At 37.3% G+C, this 18,973-nt stretch overlaps 1 protein-coding gene across 3 annotated transcripts in view; it reads left to right on the top strand.

Annotated features, from left to right (window-relative positions):
- The window catches only part of LOC145685746 (uncharacterized), a 172,132-nt gene that overhangs the window by 67,729 nt on the left and 85,430 nt on the right, over window positions 1-18,973 (top strand). The gene's annotated exons all lie outside the window — the stretch shown is intronic.

The following is an 18,973-nucleotide window of genomic DNA, read 5'->3' as shown; positions in this document are numbered from 1 at the left end:
TATATTACATATAGATGGCGTATGTAATATACGAAAGACTGTTAGACGTCAGACACCCTGAAGCGGCATGATTTAATATCTAAGCGGGAAAGGGGAGTGTGTATGTACCATATGGATAACGTATGTTCCGTACAGATTTCCGTAGTAAACATAAGAATTCCCTATATTTTTTACAATATACAACTGTCTGGATAACGGATTTTTCTCAGTGCATGGCTACAACATCGTCTTGTGGGGGAGAATAATTAATAATGCCTAGATACACAATCACTTAAGTATGTGCATCATTTTATCTATACATACACAATCATAGGAATGTATTTTATGTGTTATATATAATCAAGATTGATTTCTTTGTTTCTTCTTGTATAGTTTAACATGTCTTCAGCATTGTCGCTTGTTTATTTTAGTGTTTATTTTATATGTAATAAGTTTCATTTTCACTTTTCATATTTTATTTTCTGTATTGTTTTTTTGTGTCGGCAACTCTTTAACGTACCTAAGTGTATATCCTTTTTATTCTCGTCGTAAAAAAAAATCTCTATTATGAGATCCGACTGTACAAGAAAAATGTAAATGGTTGAGTGGAAGAAAAGGTTATGTCGTAACTCCGCCATTTTAAATAATAAATAAATAAATAAATGATTAATCATTAGACATTACTCTTCCTTTCTGAATTATTAGCTTTTGCCTGTAGTTTTTGATTTTAAAAGTTTCCGTATTATTAATCTACACCAAGATTTATATAAGAAGTGGTGGTAAAAAGTGTGTCTAGTTGGTGAAGTATTGATGCCTATTTAATAGCTATAGACTGTTAATAATAGATTGTTGAGAGATTTGATAGAAAAGCTAAAAAAAAAAAAAAAAAAAAAAAAAATATGTAGCATTTCTACACTAACTTCATTCTTATAAAGAAAAATAACTAGAATAATTTGGTCTCGTTTTAAAATAAGTTCCGGTCTAGCTAATTTAATCAGAAGGTCATAGATTAATGTATTTTTCACGTCCTTCATATAACACATAAGATTATATGCACAGTATATGCTATTCTGTAATTTAAAAATGCATTAAAATATTTTTATTTTGTATTATAAAGTGTATTCGGAAACTTCCAAGGAAATAGCTTTTAGTAAATGAACACAAAAATTCCTTTATTAAACTTTGTCCTTCAAAAAATCGTGGAATTTTCTTGGAATATATATATAGCGGTACGTAGAATATCACCTTCTTTCCCCTGACTCATTATTTCATTAATTACTAAACGTTACACATCCCCCTCCCTTTTACCCGTTGTGCTTCAGTGATAATTATTTGGTTGGAGAGGCATCCAAAGCGGAAATAGCCTTGACTTGACATTCCTTGGATCTTTTCCCTGGATTTAATTTGATTCTGATTAATATCTAGGTCTCTAGTCAAACTAAGTGACTGGGAAATTGCACTTAAATTGCTCCCATAAGACACCGTTTTCTAAAACAAATAAGGTGATAAAAGATGGTACATAACGGTACATCATGAGTCATTATATAGGGTTAAGGATATAAGAGAACGGCCTTGGAAACAGAGCTTCATAAATCGACTCTTATGGCTCTATTATGCTATCAATACGAGTAAAAGTCCGGAAAATGTACGTATGTTCCAGATACACAGTGCGAGGACAGTGTATACTGGAACCATTGTCAATCTACGATAATAGAACAGGAAGAGGAGGAAAGTGGTCAAGGTCAAAGGCACCCTAACTCACGAGATCAATGTTTAAGAGGCCTCATCACTGTGAAATTAAAATACCGCTAATTTTAAAATAATTATGTGATATCTTCAAATAGATAAAATATAATTGAAATGTAGAACAAGAGCGCCCTAGACAATATTATTTTACATGAGATACTGTTATCACAACTCACTTATCTGCTTTTAATTTCCAGCCATTTAGAAAAATCGGCATTTATTTTCGCGTTTATAAATGGTTGTAAACCGAAAACTACTAGGTGACTCGTGATAACGGTACCTCATGGAAAATAATAATGTCTAGCGCGCTCTTGTTCCACATTTCGATTATCTTTTATCTATTTGAAGATATCGCATAATCACTGTAAAAATAGCTGTATTTTAATTTCGCAGTGATTAGACCTCTGAAGAGTTCGGAACTCACCCTTACTCGATCTGAATCTCACAAAGTGAGCGTGATGTTGAGTGAGCGCAAATTCCAAATCATTATGTCGAAATGATTATGTATAGTTCGTTTCTTTAACTGAAGTGCAGTCCGTATATACATAAAGAGTGCCGCCTTCCATGTGTGGTGGCTCATGCCATAAATAAGTCATCGTCCGAGAGATCTTGCGGAAAACACCCTCGATAACTAAATGACCAATCAAAACCATCATTTCAAACATTTGACAGTCGTTTGTCAACTCCACGTGAAGTCTTAGTTGCCACAGTTCCAAATACCGCCCTTTAAGTTACTGTTAGTGATGCCAACCTGAAACGTTATAAAATCCCATCTCAAGAGGCTAAAAGTCCCATTTTGCATCTGAATTTCCCACGTTGTATTATTATTATTATTATTATTATTATTATTATTATTATTATTATTATTATTATTATTATTATTATTAATAATAATAATAATAATAATATTAAAAGTATGTTACTTTTTCAATTTCAGATTCAATTATCAATAAATTTCTCTTTTACGTATATAGAATAATTCATGAATAACAAATATATTAATCGAGAACAAGTATATTTTGTTATGTTATCAGAAATGCATGGACTCCATGACACCTTTGTATCATCATCTTACCCTGAGCTGAATAATACTAGAAAAATTTTGTTCTCCATATGTTTTATGTGGAACGTTCGGAAATTAATTATTTCTCGTTTGATATTTTACTTCCTTTCTTTCGTTCATTGTTTTTATTTTCTTCTCCCTTCAAATACCAGAGCACAAATCTCGTTTCTTGATCTTTAAGAATCATTTTTTAAAGAGGAGCGTGATTAGGTCTCTCCTCAGTAGTATGGACTTTACCGATAACAAACAAAAAGCTTCAGACTAAAACTTGACAACACTGACATGCTTTTTAAAAAGTCATTATGTTTGCTTCTCGCTCGCAGAGAATTTTGTTGGCATGGATTATCCATATAGTGAAAAAATCCCATTATATATTGTCAATTTCGTCGAAAATTCCCTTGATCCCATTCCGAATAATTAATGTCAAAATACCCCACTAAATGGGATTTTTTCCCACGGGTTGGCATCACTGGTTACTGCTCGATTCCCTGTTCCCAAGACTAGTTTCCTTGTTCTTACATTACCTGACATCTGTTTTATATTAGCCATAGTATTGAGAAGAAAGAACAGCTAGAATGGGTGTTAAGACGTTGCAACCCTGTAGATGTGGTCAAAAGAGTTATGGAAGGAGGAAGGGATGCTGTTGTAAAAGTCAGCATGGAAGCTTGAAAGAAATTTGTTGAACTGCACTTCTGAGGAAATGCACTATAAGTTTATCAGATATGATGCGAGCGTTAGGTCGAGTAGTATGATGTTCAGTAGTTTCTGTGAGCGTGAGGTAGAACAAACGCGATTTCGAAATGATGCTGAGAGCTAGAGGTAGTGCGATTATAACATGGAACAGTGGCGTATTTAAGGGGGGGGGCTTTCAGGCTTAAGCCCTTCCCTCGAAATCTTCCTTACTATAGTAAAGTAAATGAAATATCTTGCAGAATTTTCGCATTTCCAGGCAAAGTTTCCCCGAAAGTTAGCAAAGCCCCCCCGAAACAAAATCGTAAATACGGCAATGACATGGAAATAATTTTTTTTAAGTGTGAGGTGGAGTTGATGTCGGATTGATGTTGTGAACGTGAGATTCAGTAAGTGTGATGTGGGGTTGATGATGTGAGCGTGATATCAAATAATGATTGATGTTGTGAGGGTGAGATCGAGGTGGATCTGTGGCATACCTTTGGAATCCTATTCTCTTGGAGGCGTGTTAGTTTAGTGTGGGAACGGCCTATATTCGATCGATCTTGTCTGGTCGTCTTTGTACCTGCCAACTACACCAGATTCAAATTCCCTGTTGTGGTAGGGAGTCCGCGTTAATAGTAGTTCGTGTTCTTAATCTCATTGTTGCATAAAGACGTAAGTTACAAAAACTTATAATAATAATAATAATAATAATAATAATAATAATAATAATAATAATAATAATAATAATAATAATAATAATAATAATAAGGAAATTTGAAGAAAAACTGAGAAAAGCAAATGACAATAAATTAGATGAAAAAGGCAATGAGGATCAGAGGAGGGCACTTGTAGGAAACATCTTTTATCGCTGATTATGATAGAACGTATTAGTTGAGAATTTTATACAATTGGTCCGGCTGTGAGTCTTCTCTAGGTGTAGATTAGGGGAAGTGCCGTGGCTCAGTGGTAGAGCGCTTACCTGTGGTGCGTGAGGTCCCTGATTTGATCCCCGGTCAAGTAAGTTTGTGGTGGACAACATCGTGTCCGTGGGATTTCTCGGAATACTCCCGTTTTCTCCCACTTTCTGATCCCACCAATTCTTCCATCATCATTCACTTGCGTTAATCACGGTCTCCCTTAGCCCAAAAGGACATAATCGTGACACATGTTAAACTAAAATATTTCATTTTCACTTTTTCTAACTGCAGATTAAGAAATATAAAAGTTTATGCAAAATTTCTGAAAGTGAAGAAATAATAACGAAGAGGATTGCCAAGTGGTGTGTGAGTAACAAAAAGCACGCCTTTGACGTTGTCCTTTGAAATAAAGGGAATGATTGAAATAAATAATGGAAAGTTTATCCTGGAAACGCCTTCGGCGTTGCCACCCCTGACGAAAATAAAGAAATGTATGAAGTGAATACGAAGTGTCACCAATCACCCCGAAAATTATAAATTCACACTAATATCGATCGTTTACGATTATTTTTACATATGTCCCCCTTCCCACCCCTCTTGCGTAAACTTGTGCTTATATATTATTTGGACTCTCAGCAATCAGATTAGCGATTCGTTCAAATAGTAGGGAGCCGCTGTGGCTCAGTGGTGGAGCATTTACCTCTTGTGCATGTGGTCCTTGGTACGATCCCAGATACCGGTAGCGCTAAGTTAACTTTGTGGTAGACAAACACCGTGTGCGTGGGTTTTCTCGGGGTTCTCCCGTTCCCTTCCACTTTTTCATTCCACCATTTCATTTATTTCTCATCCTCACCCTCTCCTTTAGCCTAGTCGGCATAACCACGGGACGTAAATTGTTTCATTTCATTTTTATGCTGATAGTGAACATCGAACATATTCTTTTATGAAACACAACACAAACCTGAATAATTATGTTGATTCCATACAGGCAAAGGCCAAAAATATGCGTTATTTTAAAAAGTGTTTAGGACGGTGTTACCAGGAACAAGGGCGCCCATCATGGAGAACAAGATGGGGCGCTCGGCCCCCCCTAGAGAAAATTGTACTTTGGAATATCGAAAAACCAATAGAATTTTTTACATTAGTTACAGCAAAATTTGAACCTATATTTGAAATGTCGCGTACTATACTTGCCCCCCCCTAGGAAACTACAATATGGGCGCCCTTGACCAGGAACCCTTCACATCAGAGATGAATGCTTTATCACTGAGCCACCGTGACCTCAATATATCGATCGGGTGCTTTTGATGTTTGTTAATTTCCAAATTTGTAATGATTCCCGTATTTCCTAGTAACGGATTTCATTTTACCGTAATAATACAATTAGTTATATCTCATTATTCCAACAACCATTCACTTCTTCAAACCTTGATTTTTTTATTGTTATTATTAGCGTTAACTGGAAGCATTACATCCTTTATCCGGTGAAATATGTTGAAAATTCGCATATTGCTCAATGTTCGTCGTTCATATATGAATACATAACATGATCAGCGGAAGTGGGAGGTAGTCGTGTGATGAATACAAATAATAATATTAATAATAAAAGTATTCTACTTTCGGTCATATTACTATCGTATGAATTATAGTAACGAAAACATGTGTATCATGTCATTGAGCAATATTGAAGGCATTTCTTCTGTCAATGCACTACCATTTTGTTCTATACATCTGTCAGCAGTCCACTTCCGTTTAAGGTGAATCTGAAACTGGCCAATCACTAATGCCGAACGGGCATACATTACTTTCTTGTTACGATATCTAGAGGTTCCGGGTTCGAATGCGGTGGTGAACTTAAATTATATCTTTTAAAGGGTTTTTTTTTTCACGTTGCAAATACGAGAATGCCCTGGTGATGTCTTTAAATATCAGCTCAAAATATTTTTTTTTTCTTTCAGAGTTGTTGATTGTTAATAATTCCATTATAAATTGATCTCGCAGGTTGACCTAAAAAAAAATGTTCATATATATATATATATATATATATATATATATATATATATATATATATATATATACAGGACCGGATCCAGGATTTTCTGAAGGGGGTACACCAATAACTATCAGTACACTTGAATCAAATTTAATTTTTTAAAATGCCTTTAGGCATCGGTGATGTGTATAAGGAACTGACTTAAATTATTGTGTTTAGCAAAACCGCTTTCTTTTAAGCCCCAAACGGAAACATGACATGCAATTTTAGGAAAGTATTCCACTGCCAGTTTCTCACTTTAGATAGTGTATATTCAGAACGGAGGGGGGTGCACGTACTCCGGTGCACCCCCCTAAATCCGGCCCTGTATATATATATATATATATATATATATATATATATATATATATATATATATATATATACGAGGTGCATGCTGCAAGTTTTTAGATACTAAAATTCAAATAGTTGCCTAGTGAGACGTATCACATTTAAAAGCGTATGCCCTCTAGTGGTAAAGAGTATAACTACAAGGCTGCAGATTTGTTTGAGAATTAGAGGACTGGAAATGTATATTAGCTCGAGCGACGTAATTTTTCGTGCATGGTCTTCTACGATTTTAAATATGGTTTAACGCAAGAGTAGTGCCTTGATCGTTTAGAGGAGTGTTTCGGAAATTATGCCCCTTCACGCGCAAACATTTTAAATCGGTTTTGCAGAATTTAAACGCGGCCAACAAAGTCTAACAGATGAGCCTCGCTCTGGGCGTCCTAGCACCGTCGTTACGGATGAAAAATGTCTCAGCAGTATTAAATTTGGTGAAAGAGGATCGCCATAGCACATACTAGGAAATTCAGTCAACATTGAAGATTGGATCAACTGCAATCCAGCCCATAATAAAAGATTATCTCGGCCTCTCCAAGCGTTGCATTCACTGGGTCCCACATGCACTTACGTCTGAGCAAGAAGATGACCGCATGGAGAGATGCTCGCAGAGACGTAAGCTTGCATATGCTACAAACGTTTTCGCAGGGGCAAAGTAAAGATGTTTGTAATATCATCACAGGTGACGAAACATGGATTTATAACTATAACCCCGAAACAAAACAGCAGTCGACAGTATGGCGTTTGGTGGCATTTTTTTCTCTAAGGCCGGCCATTTAGCAACTATACAGTTAGATGATTGACATATGTATTACAATGACAGCACAGTAATGTTACTTATTGCCTTCTGAGTGTCTTTGAAGTTTAGAGATCTGTCCACCGAAATTATGCACTGTTTGACTTTCTTCTTCATCACGACAATGAACGGCCACACACGCCAGTAAAAACTTTAGAGCTTCTATAGGAAAGTGTTGTCTGTATTCTACCGCCCCAGCTTATTCTTCAGATTTAGCTGTGTGTGACTTTGCCTTCTTCGCAAAACTCTATAATAAGCTTCTAAAAAGCCACTTTCAAACAAGTGATGAGGCTACTTATTGCAGCGTATAATAATGAAATTTCTGATATTAAAAAAAAACGAATTAAAAAAATATATTTCACTCGTAGTTTATAAGAATGCAAAAGTGTATTAATGTTTGTGAGGACTGTTTTGAGAAATTGTAAATAAATTGATTTTTCAGAGTATCTAAAAACTTCCGGCATGTCCCTCGTATATATATATATATATATCCTATGTTAAATACATATTTCCTACTAGAACTTCTAAAGAGCTCCTTCGTGGGTAAGCGGTTAGCGTACGCGCCTTTGGCGTAGGAGACCCGGGTTCGATTTCCCGGCGGGAGTTCATGTGGTTCGGATTCCACGTTAATCAATAAGCCACGTCTCATACAGCCTCGCTACTGAAAGGGACGTTAAACTCCAAATCAACTCAACTCAACTAGAACTTGTAAAATTTTCATGAAGATGTTGTGTTCTTCTTTACCAATGAGACATTCCTTGAGCTTAATATCACTCGGGGGGAAGGGGAACAGGGACGGATCCAGGACGGACTTCTGGGGGAGGCGGTGGTTAGTAATTCTGTTAATTAGAACTACTTTTAAGAGCTCCGAACTCTGGGAAGGGTTTTATTTATATATAAAATAAGAGTTTCCCCTTCTAGGGAGAGATCACCCCGATCGTCCCCCCAGATCCGCCCCTTTTTCAGTAGGACTATAGTTTGGGATTTGAAATTACTTATAAGTAAGTAACTGAATTTACCCCTTTTCAAAAATAATGTTTCTCAATAAACACCACTCGTCACTGTATTAAAACTCTTGGCCCTGCCTACTGGTTTAGTGGCTAGCGCGTAACGATGCTTCATATTAAAGTTTCTTGGTTCGATTCCAACCGATGGACTTTTAGATGAGCATAATCTATAACGACAAATTATTTTTATTTTTTTATGCAGAAGATATTCTAAAGCTATTATTCTAAAGCTATTTTGTATTCTAAAGCTTGCTGGAAGCATTTTAGTAAACCTTTCTTGGTTTATTAAATTTATGCAATAGCAGATTCCTTTTAACCACAATAATGTTTGGTCAACTTTACTTGTTATTTTTCCCTTTTGAAGTCTGTTATTTTTCCCTTTTGAAGTCTGTTATTTTTCCCTTTTGAAGTCTGTTATTTTTCCCTTTTGAAGTCTGTTATTTTTTCCGTCTGAAGTCTGTTATTTATCCCTTTTGAAGTCTGTTATTTATCCCTTGAAGTCTGTTATTTATCCCTTTTGAAGTATGTTATTTATCCCTTTTGAAATCTGTTATTTTTCCCTTTTGAAGTCTGTTATTTTTCCCTTTTGAAGTCTGTTATTTATCTCTTTTGAAGTCTGTTATTTTTCCCTTTTGAAATCTGTTATTTTTCCCTTTTGAAGTCTGTTATTTATCCCTTTTGAAATCTGTTATTTTTCCCTTTTGAAGTCTGTTATTTTTCTACTTGTGTCAGACAACGTTTTCTGGCTTCCTCGTGTTACTAAAGTAAACTTCAGGACATTACACGCATATTAATCTCTTTTGTGAAACTATCAACGAAACTATCAGCACTCTTCAAACTTGGAACAGCGATTTCATCGATGACAATTACCGGTATTTATAAAGCTATTTCGTTGCGATTAATTCGAAATTGGTTGTTTTCGTGAGCTTTCGCTTTCCAGCTTCAATTTCCTTAGTTAGTAGTTATCACGCATGGAACTTGAGGTTGTCTCCCAGCTTTGAGGTGAACAACTTGTGAGATGACCTGTCATTCTCTGACATCACGGGAACACGTTGTTGAAACGGAGGTCCAACATTTGTTTTAATTTATATTAAGTAATTGAAACCTGAGAATGACGAGTTTATTGATTTTCCAGCTTCAGAGGCTGATGGTGGAGATTCTACCCTGAAAATTAAATTATTTTAGATGGAGTATTTCAGAATGCTTGCTCAAAACATAACGGCAAGTCCGTCGTACCACATAGGAATTTGCTATTGCACTAATTTAATAAATCAAAAAGATTTACATAAATGTTTCCAGGAAGCTTTAGACTACAATATAAATGTCTTCTACATTAAAAAAAAATAATAATAATAAAAATACTTTGTAGTAGTAGATGATGCAAATCCAAGAGTTCGTCCGTTGAAATCGAACCAAGAGAACTCGTCATGAAGCATCGTTACACTTTGATGCACAAGATCCCGGGTTCGGTTCCCTGTGGTAGAGCATTGAACATATTACAATGGTTCGCATTTCACCTTAAATTGTAGGATCACGTTTCATATAACCTGGGTGCTGAGAATTAATGCGAAAAGTCACTCTGTTTGGCCAGCCTTTCGTGATTGTAACATAAGAACATTTAGACATTTGTTCAATCAACTGGAAAGTTGTTAATAGGTTGATATTATACAGACTACAGACTGTTACTGGTGCTGCCACTCCTGCCTCTAATCTAAAAAAGAAAAATCCTGACTACAGATCTGTCTCACGGTGTTTTGTGCATTGCATCTATTGTCGTGACTCGAAAAGCTATGCATTTTTTATGCTAAAAGTCCGAAGAAGGAATTTCAAGTATGCAAATACTGTTCACTTTTATCCTGTAAGGACTCCACCCTTTAATTTTAAGAGAAAAACACATAAACCCAGCGGTATAGAGTTCGAAAACAAATATGAACGTTCGCCCAAATTTGGCTTTAAAAAAAAATCCACGTACGTCCGCTTACCTCTTAATTTGTAACAAGAGCAAGTACGTTCCATAAACAAAATGGTTGCTCAAAATTAAATAAAAAGTAAGAAGAAAAAAACTGGTTACAATAATAACATCACGATTCAATATTTCCATTTTGCTGTGTTGTTCTACATGATTTACTTTTTTTCTTCCTTCCAGATGTCGTGACTGTTCCTTTTGTAATAGCAGTTGTTAAAATCAACTTGTTACATTCATTCCGCTTATGAATTTCCAAGCACTTTTTTTTTTTCAACATAGAGCTTTTCTTTTTTTTTCAGTTTCCTGGTGTTTTTTTTTTCTTTCCAAAATTTACTATTGAAACTTTTGCTTGCGGTGGGTCAACATGTCATTATGTTTTAAATTAATAACGCATAATAATGCATATTTATTCACTTTTTCTTTTCACGTTCACTACCGAATGAATCTGGAGCTTATATCTTGAAACAGCTGGCGAACGAATTGCTTGAAAGTATTCTTAAGTGCTTGAGAATGAGCTCAAGTGTGAGAGGAATGCATGAGTGTTCTAGCGACGAGTAGTTTGTTCAACAGTAGATTATCTTGTTATTATCTTTAGCTGGAGGTTTACTTTTACTTTCATTTAAGTATTGCTACTGTTATCTCAATTCCACCGTCTTCAATACTCATTCAAAACAGTCAGTAATTCAGTGCTCACCTGTGTGATAACGGGTTGTATGATCGATTCCAAGCAACGTGGTAGAAAATTTGTTTCGATATAACCAAGGTCATTGACATTGTCAATTATGATGAACATTATTACGTAAACTCAGTTTGCATATATTGTTGAACATCTAAAATCTTTCTGACTCAAAAGTCGCAGGCAGCTTATTCTTTATTGCAAGTGCATTTCAAACTCAATCTGTAGTACTTGCGGGCAGTGGCGGATCTAGAAGCTAAAAACTGGGGAGCCAGCCAGAACTTAGAAATAGCTATATCATGAATTTACAATTTTTCGTGGATCCTGAAGAAGTTTCTATAAATGTAACCAAGAAAGTTATGTCGCTTTTTGTGGAGGTGTGTGTTCAGTTGGGCCTCACACCGTGAGTTGAATACGAATGGAGATAAGGCGAAGGTCAGTTGTTGGTGCGGGTATATTCAACAAACTACCTGGTTGTAGCAGTTCAGTTACACTGTAAACTTGCGTAAGAACAGAGTGAACATGGGACCTCCACAGAGCGTCATAAGGGCGTGTATGCTGTACAAGTTCAAACTGGGGTGAAACGCAACTGGAGCGGAGCGGAAGATATGCCAGGACTTTGGTGAGGGTGCCGTGACTACGCGGACAGTGCAGCGGGGTGTAACAAGTTTAAGGACGGTGACGAAACACTCGAAGATGCACCACGTGCCAGAAGACTAACATATGCACAAAATGAAGATCTGCAAGCAGCAATTGAGACGAACAGTGGCCAGAGATGTGAGAAACTGGAACCACAACTCAGTGTGAGTGGAGAAACCATTTGGCAGCACCTCCATCAACTTGGGAAGCGCTACAAGTTGGGTCCTACATGATTTGACTCTGGGCCAGAAGGCAACGCGAACAGACACCTGTGTTTCTTTGCTGTCTCGTCTGAGGAAGGAGCCATTTCTAGACAGGGTGTTGACATGTGATGAGAAGTGGGTCCTGTACGAAGCTCCACGGCGCCGTCATCATTGGTTAGCATCCCATGAACCGGTTCAAAACAATTGAAACCAGCACTGCACCAGAAGAAGGTCCTCCTGTGTGTTTGGTGAACTGGTCGTGGCATCGTGCATCGAGAACTGCTACCAGATGGTCAGAGCATCGATGCAACTGTATACTGTCAGTAGTTGAGCTGTGTTCAAGAAAAACTCAAAACTCTGGAGCCAGTACTTTTGAATCGCAAAGGGGTCCTCCTCTTACAGTACAATGATAAGCCCCAGATGGCTAGGATAACCCGGCACACCATTCTACGCCTTGGATGGGAAACATTATTGTATCCACCATACTCCCCAGACATTGCACTATCCGATTATCGCCTGTTCCATTCCTTGGACACTTATAGGACGCCAGTTCAAATCCCAAGTAGATGTGCAAAATGCACTTGATACCTTCTTCGCTTCACGGCCCATCAAGTTCTACCGCGATGGAATCTATGGCCTTCCAGAAGTTGTCAGAAGGTTGTCGATGCTGATGGGGATTATTTTTTATCTTCCATTTACGTCTTAGGTGACATGACGATGTTCGAAGGTGGTGAGTGAAAAAGCGACAGAAGTTTCTTGGTTACCTTTATAACTATCTTGGTTATCTTTATAACTATCTTGGTTACCTTTATAACTTAACTCTCTTCCGGTGTGGATATTATGGCTAGGTTAGCCGTTGACATTGTGAACCTCAAGTATATCTTTTACACATTGCATAACAGATTTTTGTCTGTTTGCTTTAATGTTAGCGTTCTTTTCAGCAGTGAGACTGTAGGAGACGTGAACCTAGAGCTTAACTTGGAATCGGAACTTCGGAGTGTCTTTGAAGTTTAGAGATCTGTCCACCGAAATTATGCACTGTTTGACTTTCTTCTTCATCACGACAATGAACGGCCACACACGCCAGTAAAAACTTTAGAGCTTCTATAGGAAAGTGTTGTCTGTATTCTACCGCCCCAGCTTATTCTTCAGATTTAGCTGTGTGTGACTTTGCCTTCTTCGCAAAACTCTATAATAAGCTTCTAAAAAGCCACTTTCAAACAAGTGATGAGGCTACTTATTGCAGCGTATAATAATGAAATTTCTGATATTAAAAAAAAACGAATTAAAAAAATATATTTCACTCGTAGTTTATAAGAATGCAAAAGTGTATTAATGTTTGTGAGGACTGTTTTGAGAAATTGTAAATAAATTGATTTTTCAGAGTATCTAAAAACTTCCGGCATGTCCCTCGTATATATATATATATATATCCTATGTTAAATACATATTTCCTACTAGAACTTCTAAAGAGCTCCTTCGTGGGTAAGCGGTTAGCGTACGCGCCTTTGGCGTAGGAGACCCGGGTTCGATTTCCCGGCGGGAGTTCATGTGGTTCGGATTCCACGTTAATCAATAAGCCACGTCTCATACAGCCTCGCTACTGAAAGGGACGTTAAACTCCAAATCAACTCAACTCAACTAGAACTTGTAAAATTTTCATGAAGATGTTGTGTTCTTCTTTACCAATGAGACATTCCTTGAGCTTAATATCACTCGGGGGGAAGGGGAACAGGGACGGATCCAGGACGGACTTCTGGGGGAGGCGGTGGTTAGTAATTCTGTTAATTAGAACTACTTTTAAGAGCTCCGAACTCTGGGAAGGGTTTTATTTATATATAAAATAAGAGTTTCCCCTTCTAGGGAGAGATCACCCCGATCGTCCCCCCAGATCCGCCCCTTTTTCAGTAGGACTATAGTTTGGGATTTGAAATTACTTATAAGTAAGTAACTGAATTTACCCCTTTTCAAAAATAATGTTTCTCAATAAACACCACTCGTCACTGTATTAAAACTCTTGGCCCTGCCTACTGGTTTAGTGGCTAGCGCGTAACGATGCTTCATATTAAAGTTTCTTGGTTCGATTCCAACCGATGGACTTTTAGATGAGCATAATCTATAACGACAAATTATTTTTATTTTTTTATGCAGAAGATATTCTAAAGCTATTATTCTAAAGCTATTTTGTATTCTAAAGCTTGCTGGAAGCATTTTAGTAAACCTTTCTTGGTTTATTAAATTTATGCAATAGCAGATTCCTTTTAACCACAATAATGTTTGGTCAACTTTACTTGTTATTTTTCCCTTTTGAAGTCTGTTATTTTTCCCTTTTGAAGTCTGTTATTTTTCCCTTTTGAAGTCTGTTATTTTTCCCTTTTGAAGTCTGTTATTTTTTCCGTCTGAAGTCTGTTATTTATCCCTTTTGAAGTCTGTTATTTATCCCTTGAAGTCTGTTATTTATCCCTTTTGAAGTATGTTATTTATCCCTTTTGAAATCTGTTATTTTTCCCTTTTGAAGTCTGTTATTTTTCCCTTTTGAAGTCTGTTATTTATCTCTTTTGAAGTCTGTTATTTTTCCCTTTTGAAATCTGTTATTTTTCCCTTTTGAAGTCTGTTATTTATCCCTTTTGAAATCTGTTATTTTTCCCTTTTGAAGTCTGTTATTTTTCTACTTGTGTCAGACAACGTTTTCTGGCTTCCTCGTGTTACTAAAGTAAACTTCAGGACATTACACGCATATTAATCTCTTTTGTGAAACTATCAACGAAACTATCAGCACTCTTCAAACTTGGAACAGCGATTTCATCGATGACAATTACCGGTATTTATAAAGCTATTTCGTTGCGATTAATTCGAAATTGGTTGTTTTCGTGAGCTTTCGCTTTCCAGCTTCAATTTCCTTAGTTAGTAGTTATCACGCATGGAACTTGAGGTTGTCTCCCAGCTTTGAGGTGAACAACTTGTGAGATGACCTGTCATTCTCTGACATCACGGGAACACGTTGTTGAAACGGAGGTCCAACATTTGTTTTAATTTATATTAAGTAATTGAAACCTGAGAATGACGAGTTTATTGATTTTCCAGCTTCAGAGGCTGATGGTGGAGATTCTACCCTGAAAATTAAATTATTTTAGATGGAGTATTTCAGAATGCTTGCTCAAAACATAACGGCAAGTCCGTCGTACCACATAGGAATTTGCTATTGCACTAATTTAATAAATCAAAAAGATTTACATAAATGTTTCCAGGAAGCTTTAGACTACAATATAAATGTCTTCTACATTAAAAAAAAATAATAATAATAAAAATACTTTGTAGTAGTAGATGATGCAAATCCAAGAGTTCGTCCGTTGAAATCGAACCAAGAGAACTCGTCATGAAGCATCGTTACACTTTGATGCACAAGATCCCGGGTTCGGTTCCCTGTGGTAGAGCATTGAACATATTACAATGGTTCGCATTTCACCTTAAATTGTAGGATCACGTTTCATATAACCTGGGTGCTGAGAATTAATGCGAAAAGTCACTCTGTTTGGCCAGCCTTTCGTGATTGTAACATAAGAACATTTAGACATTTGTTCAATCAACTGGAAAGTTGTTAATAGGTTGATATTATACAGACTACAGACTGTTACTGGTGCTGCCACTCCTGCCTCTAATCTAAAAAAGAAAAATCCTGACTACAGATCTGTCTCACGGTGTTTTGTGCATTGCATCTATTGTCGTGACTCGAAAAGCTATGCATTTTTTATGCTAAAAGTCCGAAGAAGGAATTTCAAGTATGCAAATACTGTTCACTTTTATCCTGTAAGGACTCCACCCTTTAATTTTAAGAGAAAAACACATAAACCCAGCGGTATAGAGTTCGAAAACAAATATGAACGTTCGCCCAAATTTGGCTTTAAAAAAAAATCCACGTACGTCCGCTTACCTCTTAATTTGTAACAAGAGCAAGTACGTTCCATAAACAAAATGGTTGCTCAAAATTAAATAAAAAGTAAGAAGAAAAAAACTGGTTACAATAATAACATCACGATTCAATATTTCCATTTTGCTGTGTTGTTCTACATGATTTACTTTTTTTCTTCCTTCCAGATGTCGTGACTGTTCCTTTTGTAATAGCAGTTGTTAAAATCAACTTGTTACATTCATTCCGCTTATGAATTTCCAAGCACTTTTTTTTTTCAACATAGAGCTTTTCTTTTTTTTTCAGTTTCCTGGTGTTTTTTTTTTCTTTCCAAAATTTACTATTGAAACTTTTGCTTGCGGTGGGTCAACATGTCATTATGTTTTAAATTAATAACGCATAATAATGCATATTTATTCACTTTTTCTTTTCACGTTCACTACCGAATGAATCTGGAGCTTATATCTTGAAACAGCTGGCGAACGAATTGCTTGAAAGTATTCTTAAGTGCTTGAGAATGAGCTCAAGTGTGAGAGGAATGCATGAGTGTTCTAGCGACGAGTAGTTTGTTCAACAGTAGATTATCTTGTTATTATCTTTAGCTGGAGGTTTACTTTTACTTTCATTTAAGTATTGCTACTGTTATCTCAATTCCACCGTCTTCAATACTCATTCAAAACAGTCAGTAATTCAGTGCTCACCTGTGTGATAACGGGTTGTATGATCGATTCCAAGCAACGTGGTAGAAAATTTGTTTCGATATAACCAAGGTCATTGACATTGTCAATTATGATGAACATTATTACGTAAACTCAGTTTGCATATATTGTTGAACATCTAAAATCTTTCTGACTCAAAAGTCGCAGGCAGCTTATTCTTTATTGCAAGTGCATTTCAAACTCAATCTGTAGTACTTGCGGGCAGTGGCGGATCTAGAAGCTAAAAACTGGGGAGCCAGCCAGAACTTAGAAATAGCTATATCATGAATTTACAATTTTTCGTGGATCCTGAAGAAGTTTCTATAAATGTAACCAAGAAAGTTATGTCGCTTTTTGTGGAGGTGTGTGTTCAGTTGGGCCTCACACCGTGAGTTGAATACGAATGGAGATAAGGCGAAGGTCAGTTGTTGGTGCGGGTATATTCAACAAACTACCTGGTTGTAGCAGTTCAGTTACACTGTAAACTTGCGTAAGAACAGAGTGAACATGGGACCTCCACAGAGCGTCATAAGGGCGTGTATGCTGTACAAGTTCAAACTGGGGTGAAACGCAACTGGAGCGGAGCGGAAGATATGCCAGGACTTTGGTGAGGGTGCCGTGACTACGCGGACAGTGCAGCGGGGTGTAACAAGTTTAAGGACGGTGACGAAACACTCGAAGATGCACCACGTGCCAGAAGACTAACATATGCACAAAATGAAGATCTGCAAGCAGCAATTGAGACGAACAGTGGCCAGAGATGTGAGAAACTGGAACCACAACTCAGTGTGAGTGGAGAAACCATTTGGCAGCACCTCCATCAACTTGGGAAGCGCTACAAGTTGGGTCCTACATGATTTGACTCTGGGCCAGAAGGCAACGCGAACAGACACCTGTGTTTCTTTGCTGTCTCGTCTGAGGAAGGAGCCATTTCTAGACAGGGTGTTGACATGTGATGAGAAGTGGGTCCTGTACGAAGCTCCACGGCGCCGTCATCATTGGTTAGCATCCCATGAACCGGTTCAAAACAATTGAAACCAGCACTGCACCAGAAGAAGGTCCTCCTGTGTGTTTGGTGAACTGGTCGTGGCATCGTGCATCGAGAACTGCTACCAGATGGTCAGAGCATCGATGCAACTGTATACTGTCAGTAGTTGAGCTGTGTTCAAGAAAAACTCAAAACTCTGGAGCCAGTACTTTTGAATCGCAAAGGGGTCCTCCTCTTACAGTACAATGATAAGCCCCAGATGGCTAGGATAACCCGGCACACCATTCTACGCCTTGGATGGGAAACATTATTGTATCCACCATACTCCCCAGACATTGCACTATCCGATTATCGCCTGTTCCATTCCTTGGACACTTATAGGACGCCAGTTCAAATCCCAAGTAGATGTGCAAAATGCACTTGATACCTTCTTCGCTTCACGGCCCATCAAGTTCTACCGCGATGGAATCTATGGCCTTCCAGAAGTTGTCAGAAGGTTGTCGATGCTGATGGGGATTATTTTTTATCTTCCATTTACGTCTTAGGTGACATGACGATGTTCGAAGGTGGTGAGTGAAAAAGCGACAGAAGTTTCTTGGTTACCTTTATAACTATCTTGGTTATCTTTATAACTATCTTGGTTACCTTTATAACTTAACTCTCTTCCGGTGTGGATATTATGGCTAGGTTAGCCGTTGACATTGTGAACCTCAAGTATATCTTTTACACATTGCATAACAGATTTTTGTCTGTTTGCTTTAATGTTAGCGTTCTTTTCAGCAGTGAGACTGTAGGAGACGTGAACCTAGAGCTTAACTTGGAATCGGAACCACAGGAGCTCCCGCCGGGAATCGAACCCGGGTCTCCCACGGCAAAGGCACGTGCGCTAACCTCTTGACTACGAGAGAGAGCTCTCATTGTATAACAGAAAAAGTACACCTGCAACTATGTCTAATGTTTCATAAATTTTCCAATAAACAATAAAAGGCAACGCTTACTATAAATCTTTAAAAATATATACCTACCAAGGTAATAGCTTCAAATATTTTTGTCACTCAAAGAACTAGGGGAGGGTTATCCTTCTCCGGCTCCGGACTAGATCCTCCACTGGTTCCTGGATCCAGAATGGCCATTCAGTGAGGGGTGGGTAGGCTTGAGATATGGAATGATGTTTTACATCAAAACAGTACAATGTGATCTAATATCTGGTCTTCTTAACCTGGTGGTCTAAATCACTAGGGATGTCGCGAGAGGAATACATGAAGTTTCAAAGCGAGGTAAAAAACATAATTGCAATTAGTAGGGAATTTCTTTAGAAGATTATTTTGAATTTCTT

This window comes from Thermobia domestica, chromosome 5 (assembly GCF_964235325.1).
Source record: "Thermobia domestica chromosome 5, izTheDome1.hap1.1, whole genome shotgun sequence".
Lineage (NCBI taxonomy): Eukaryota > Metazoa > Arthropoda > Insecta > Zygentoma > Lepismatidae > Thermobia > Thermobia domestica.
This window is presented reverse-complemented; position numbering and strand designations above follow the sequence as displayed.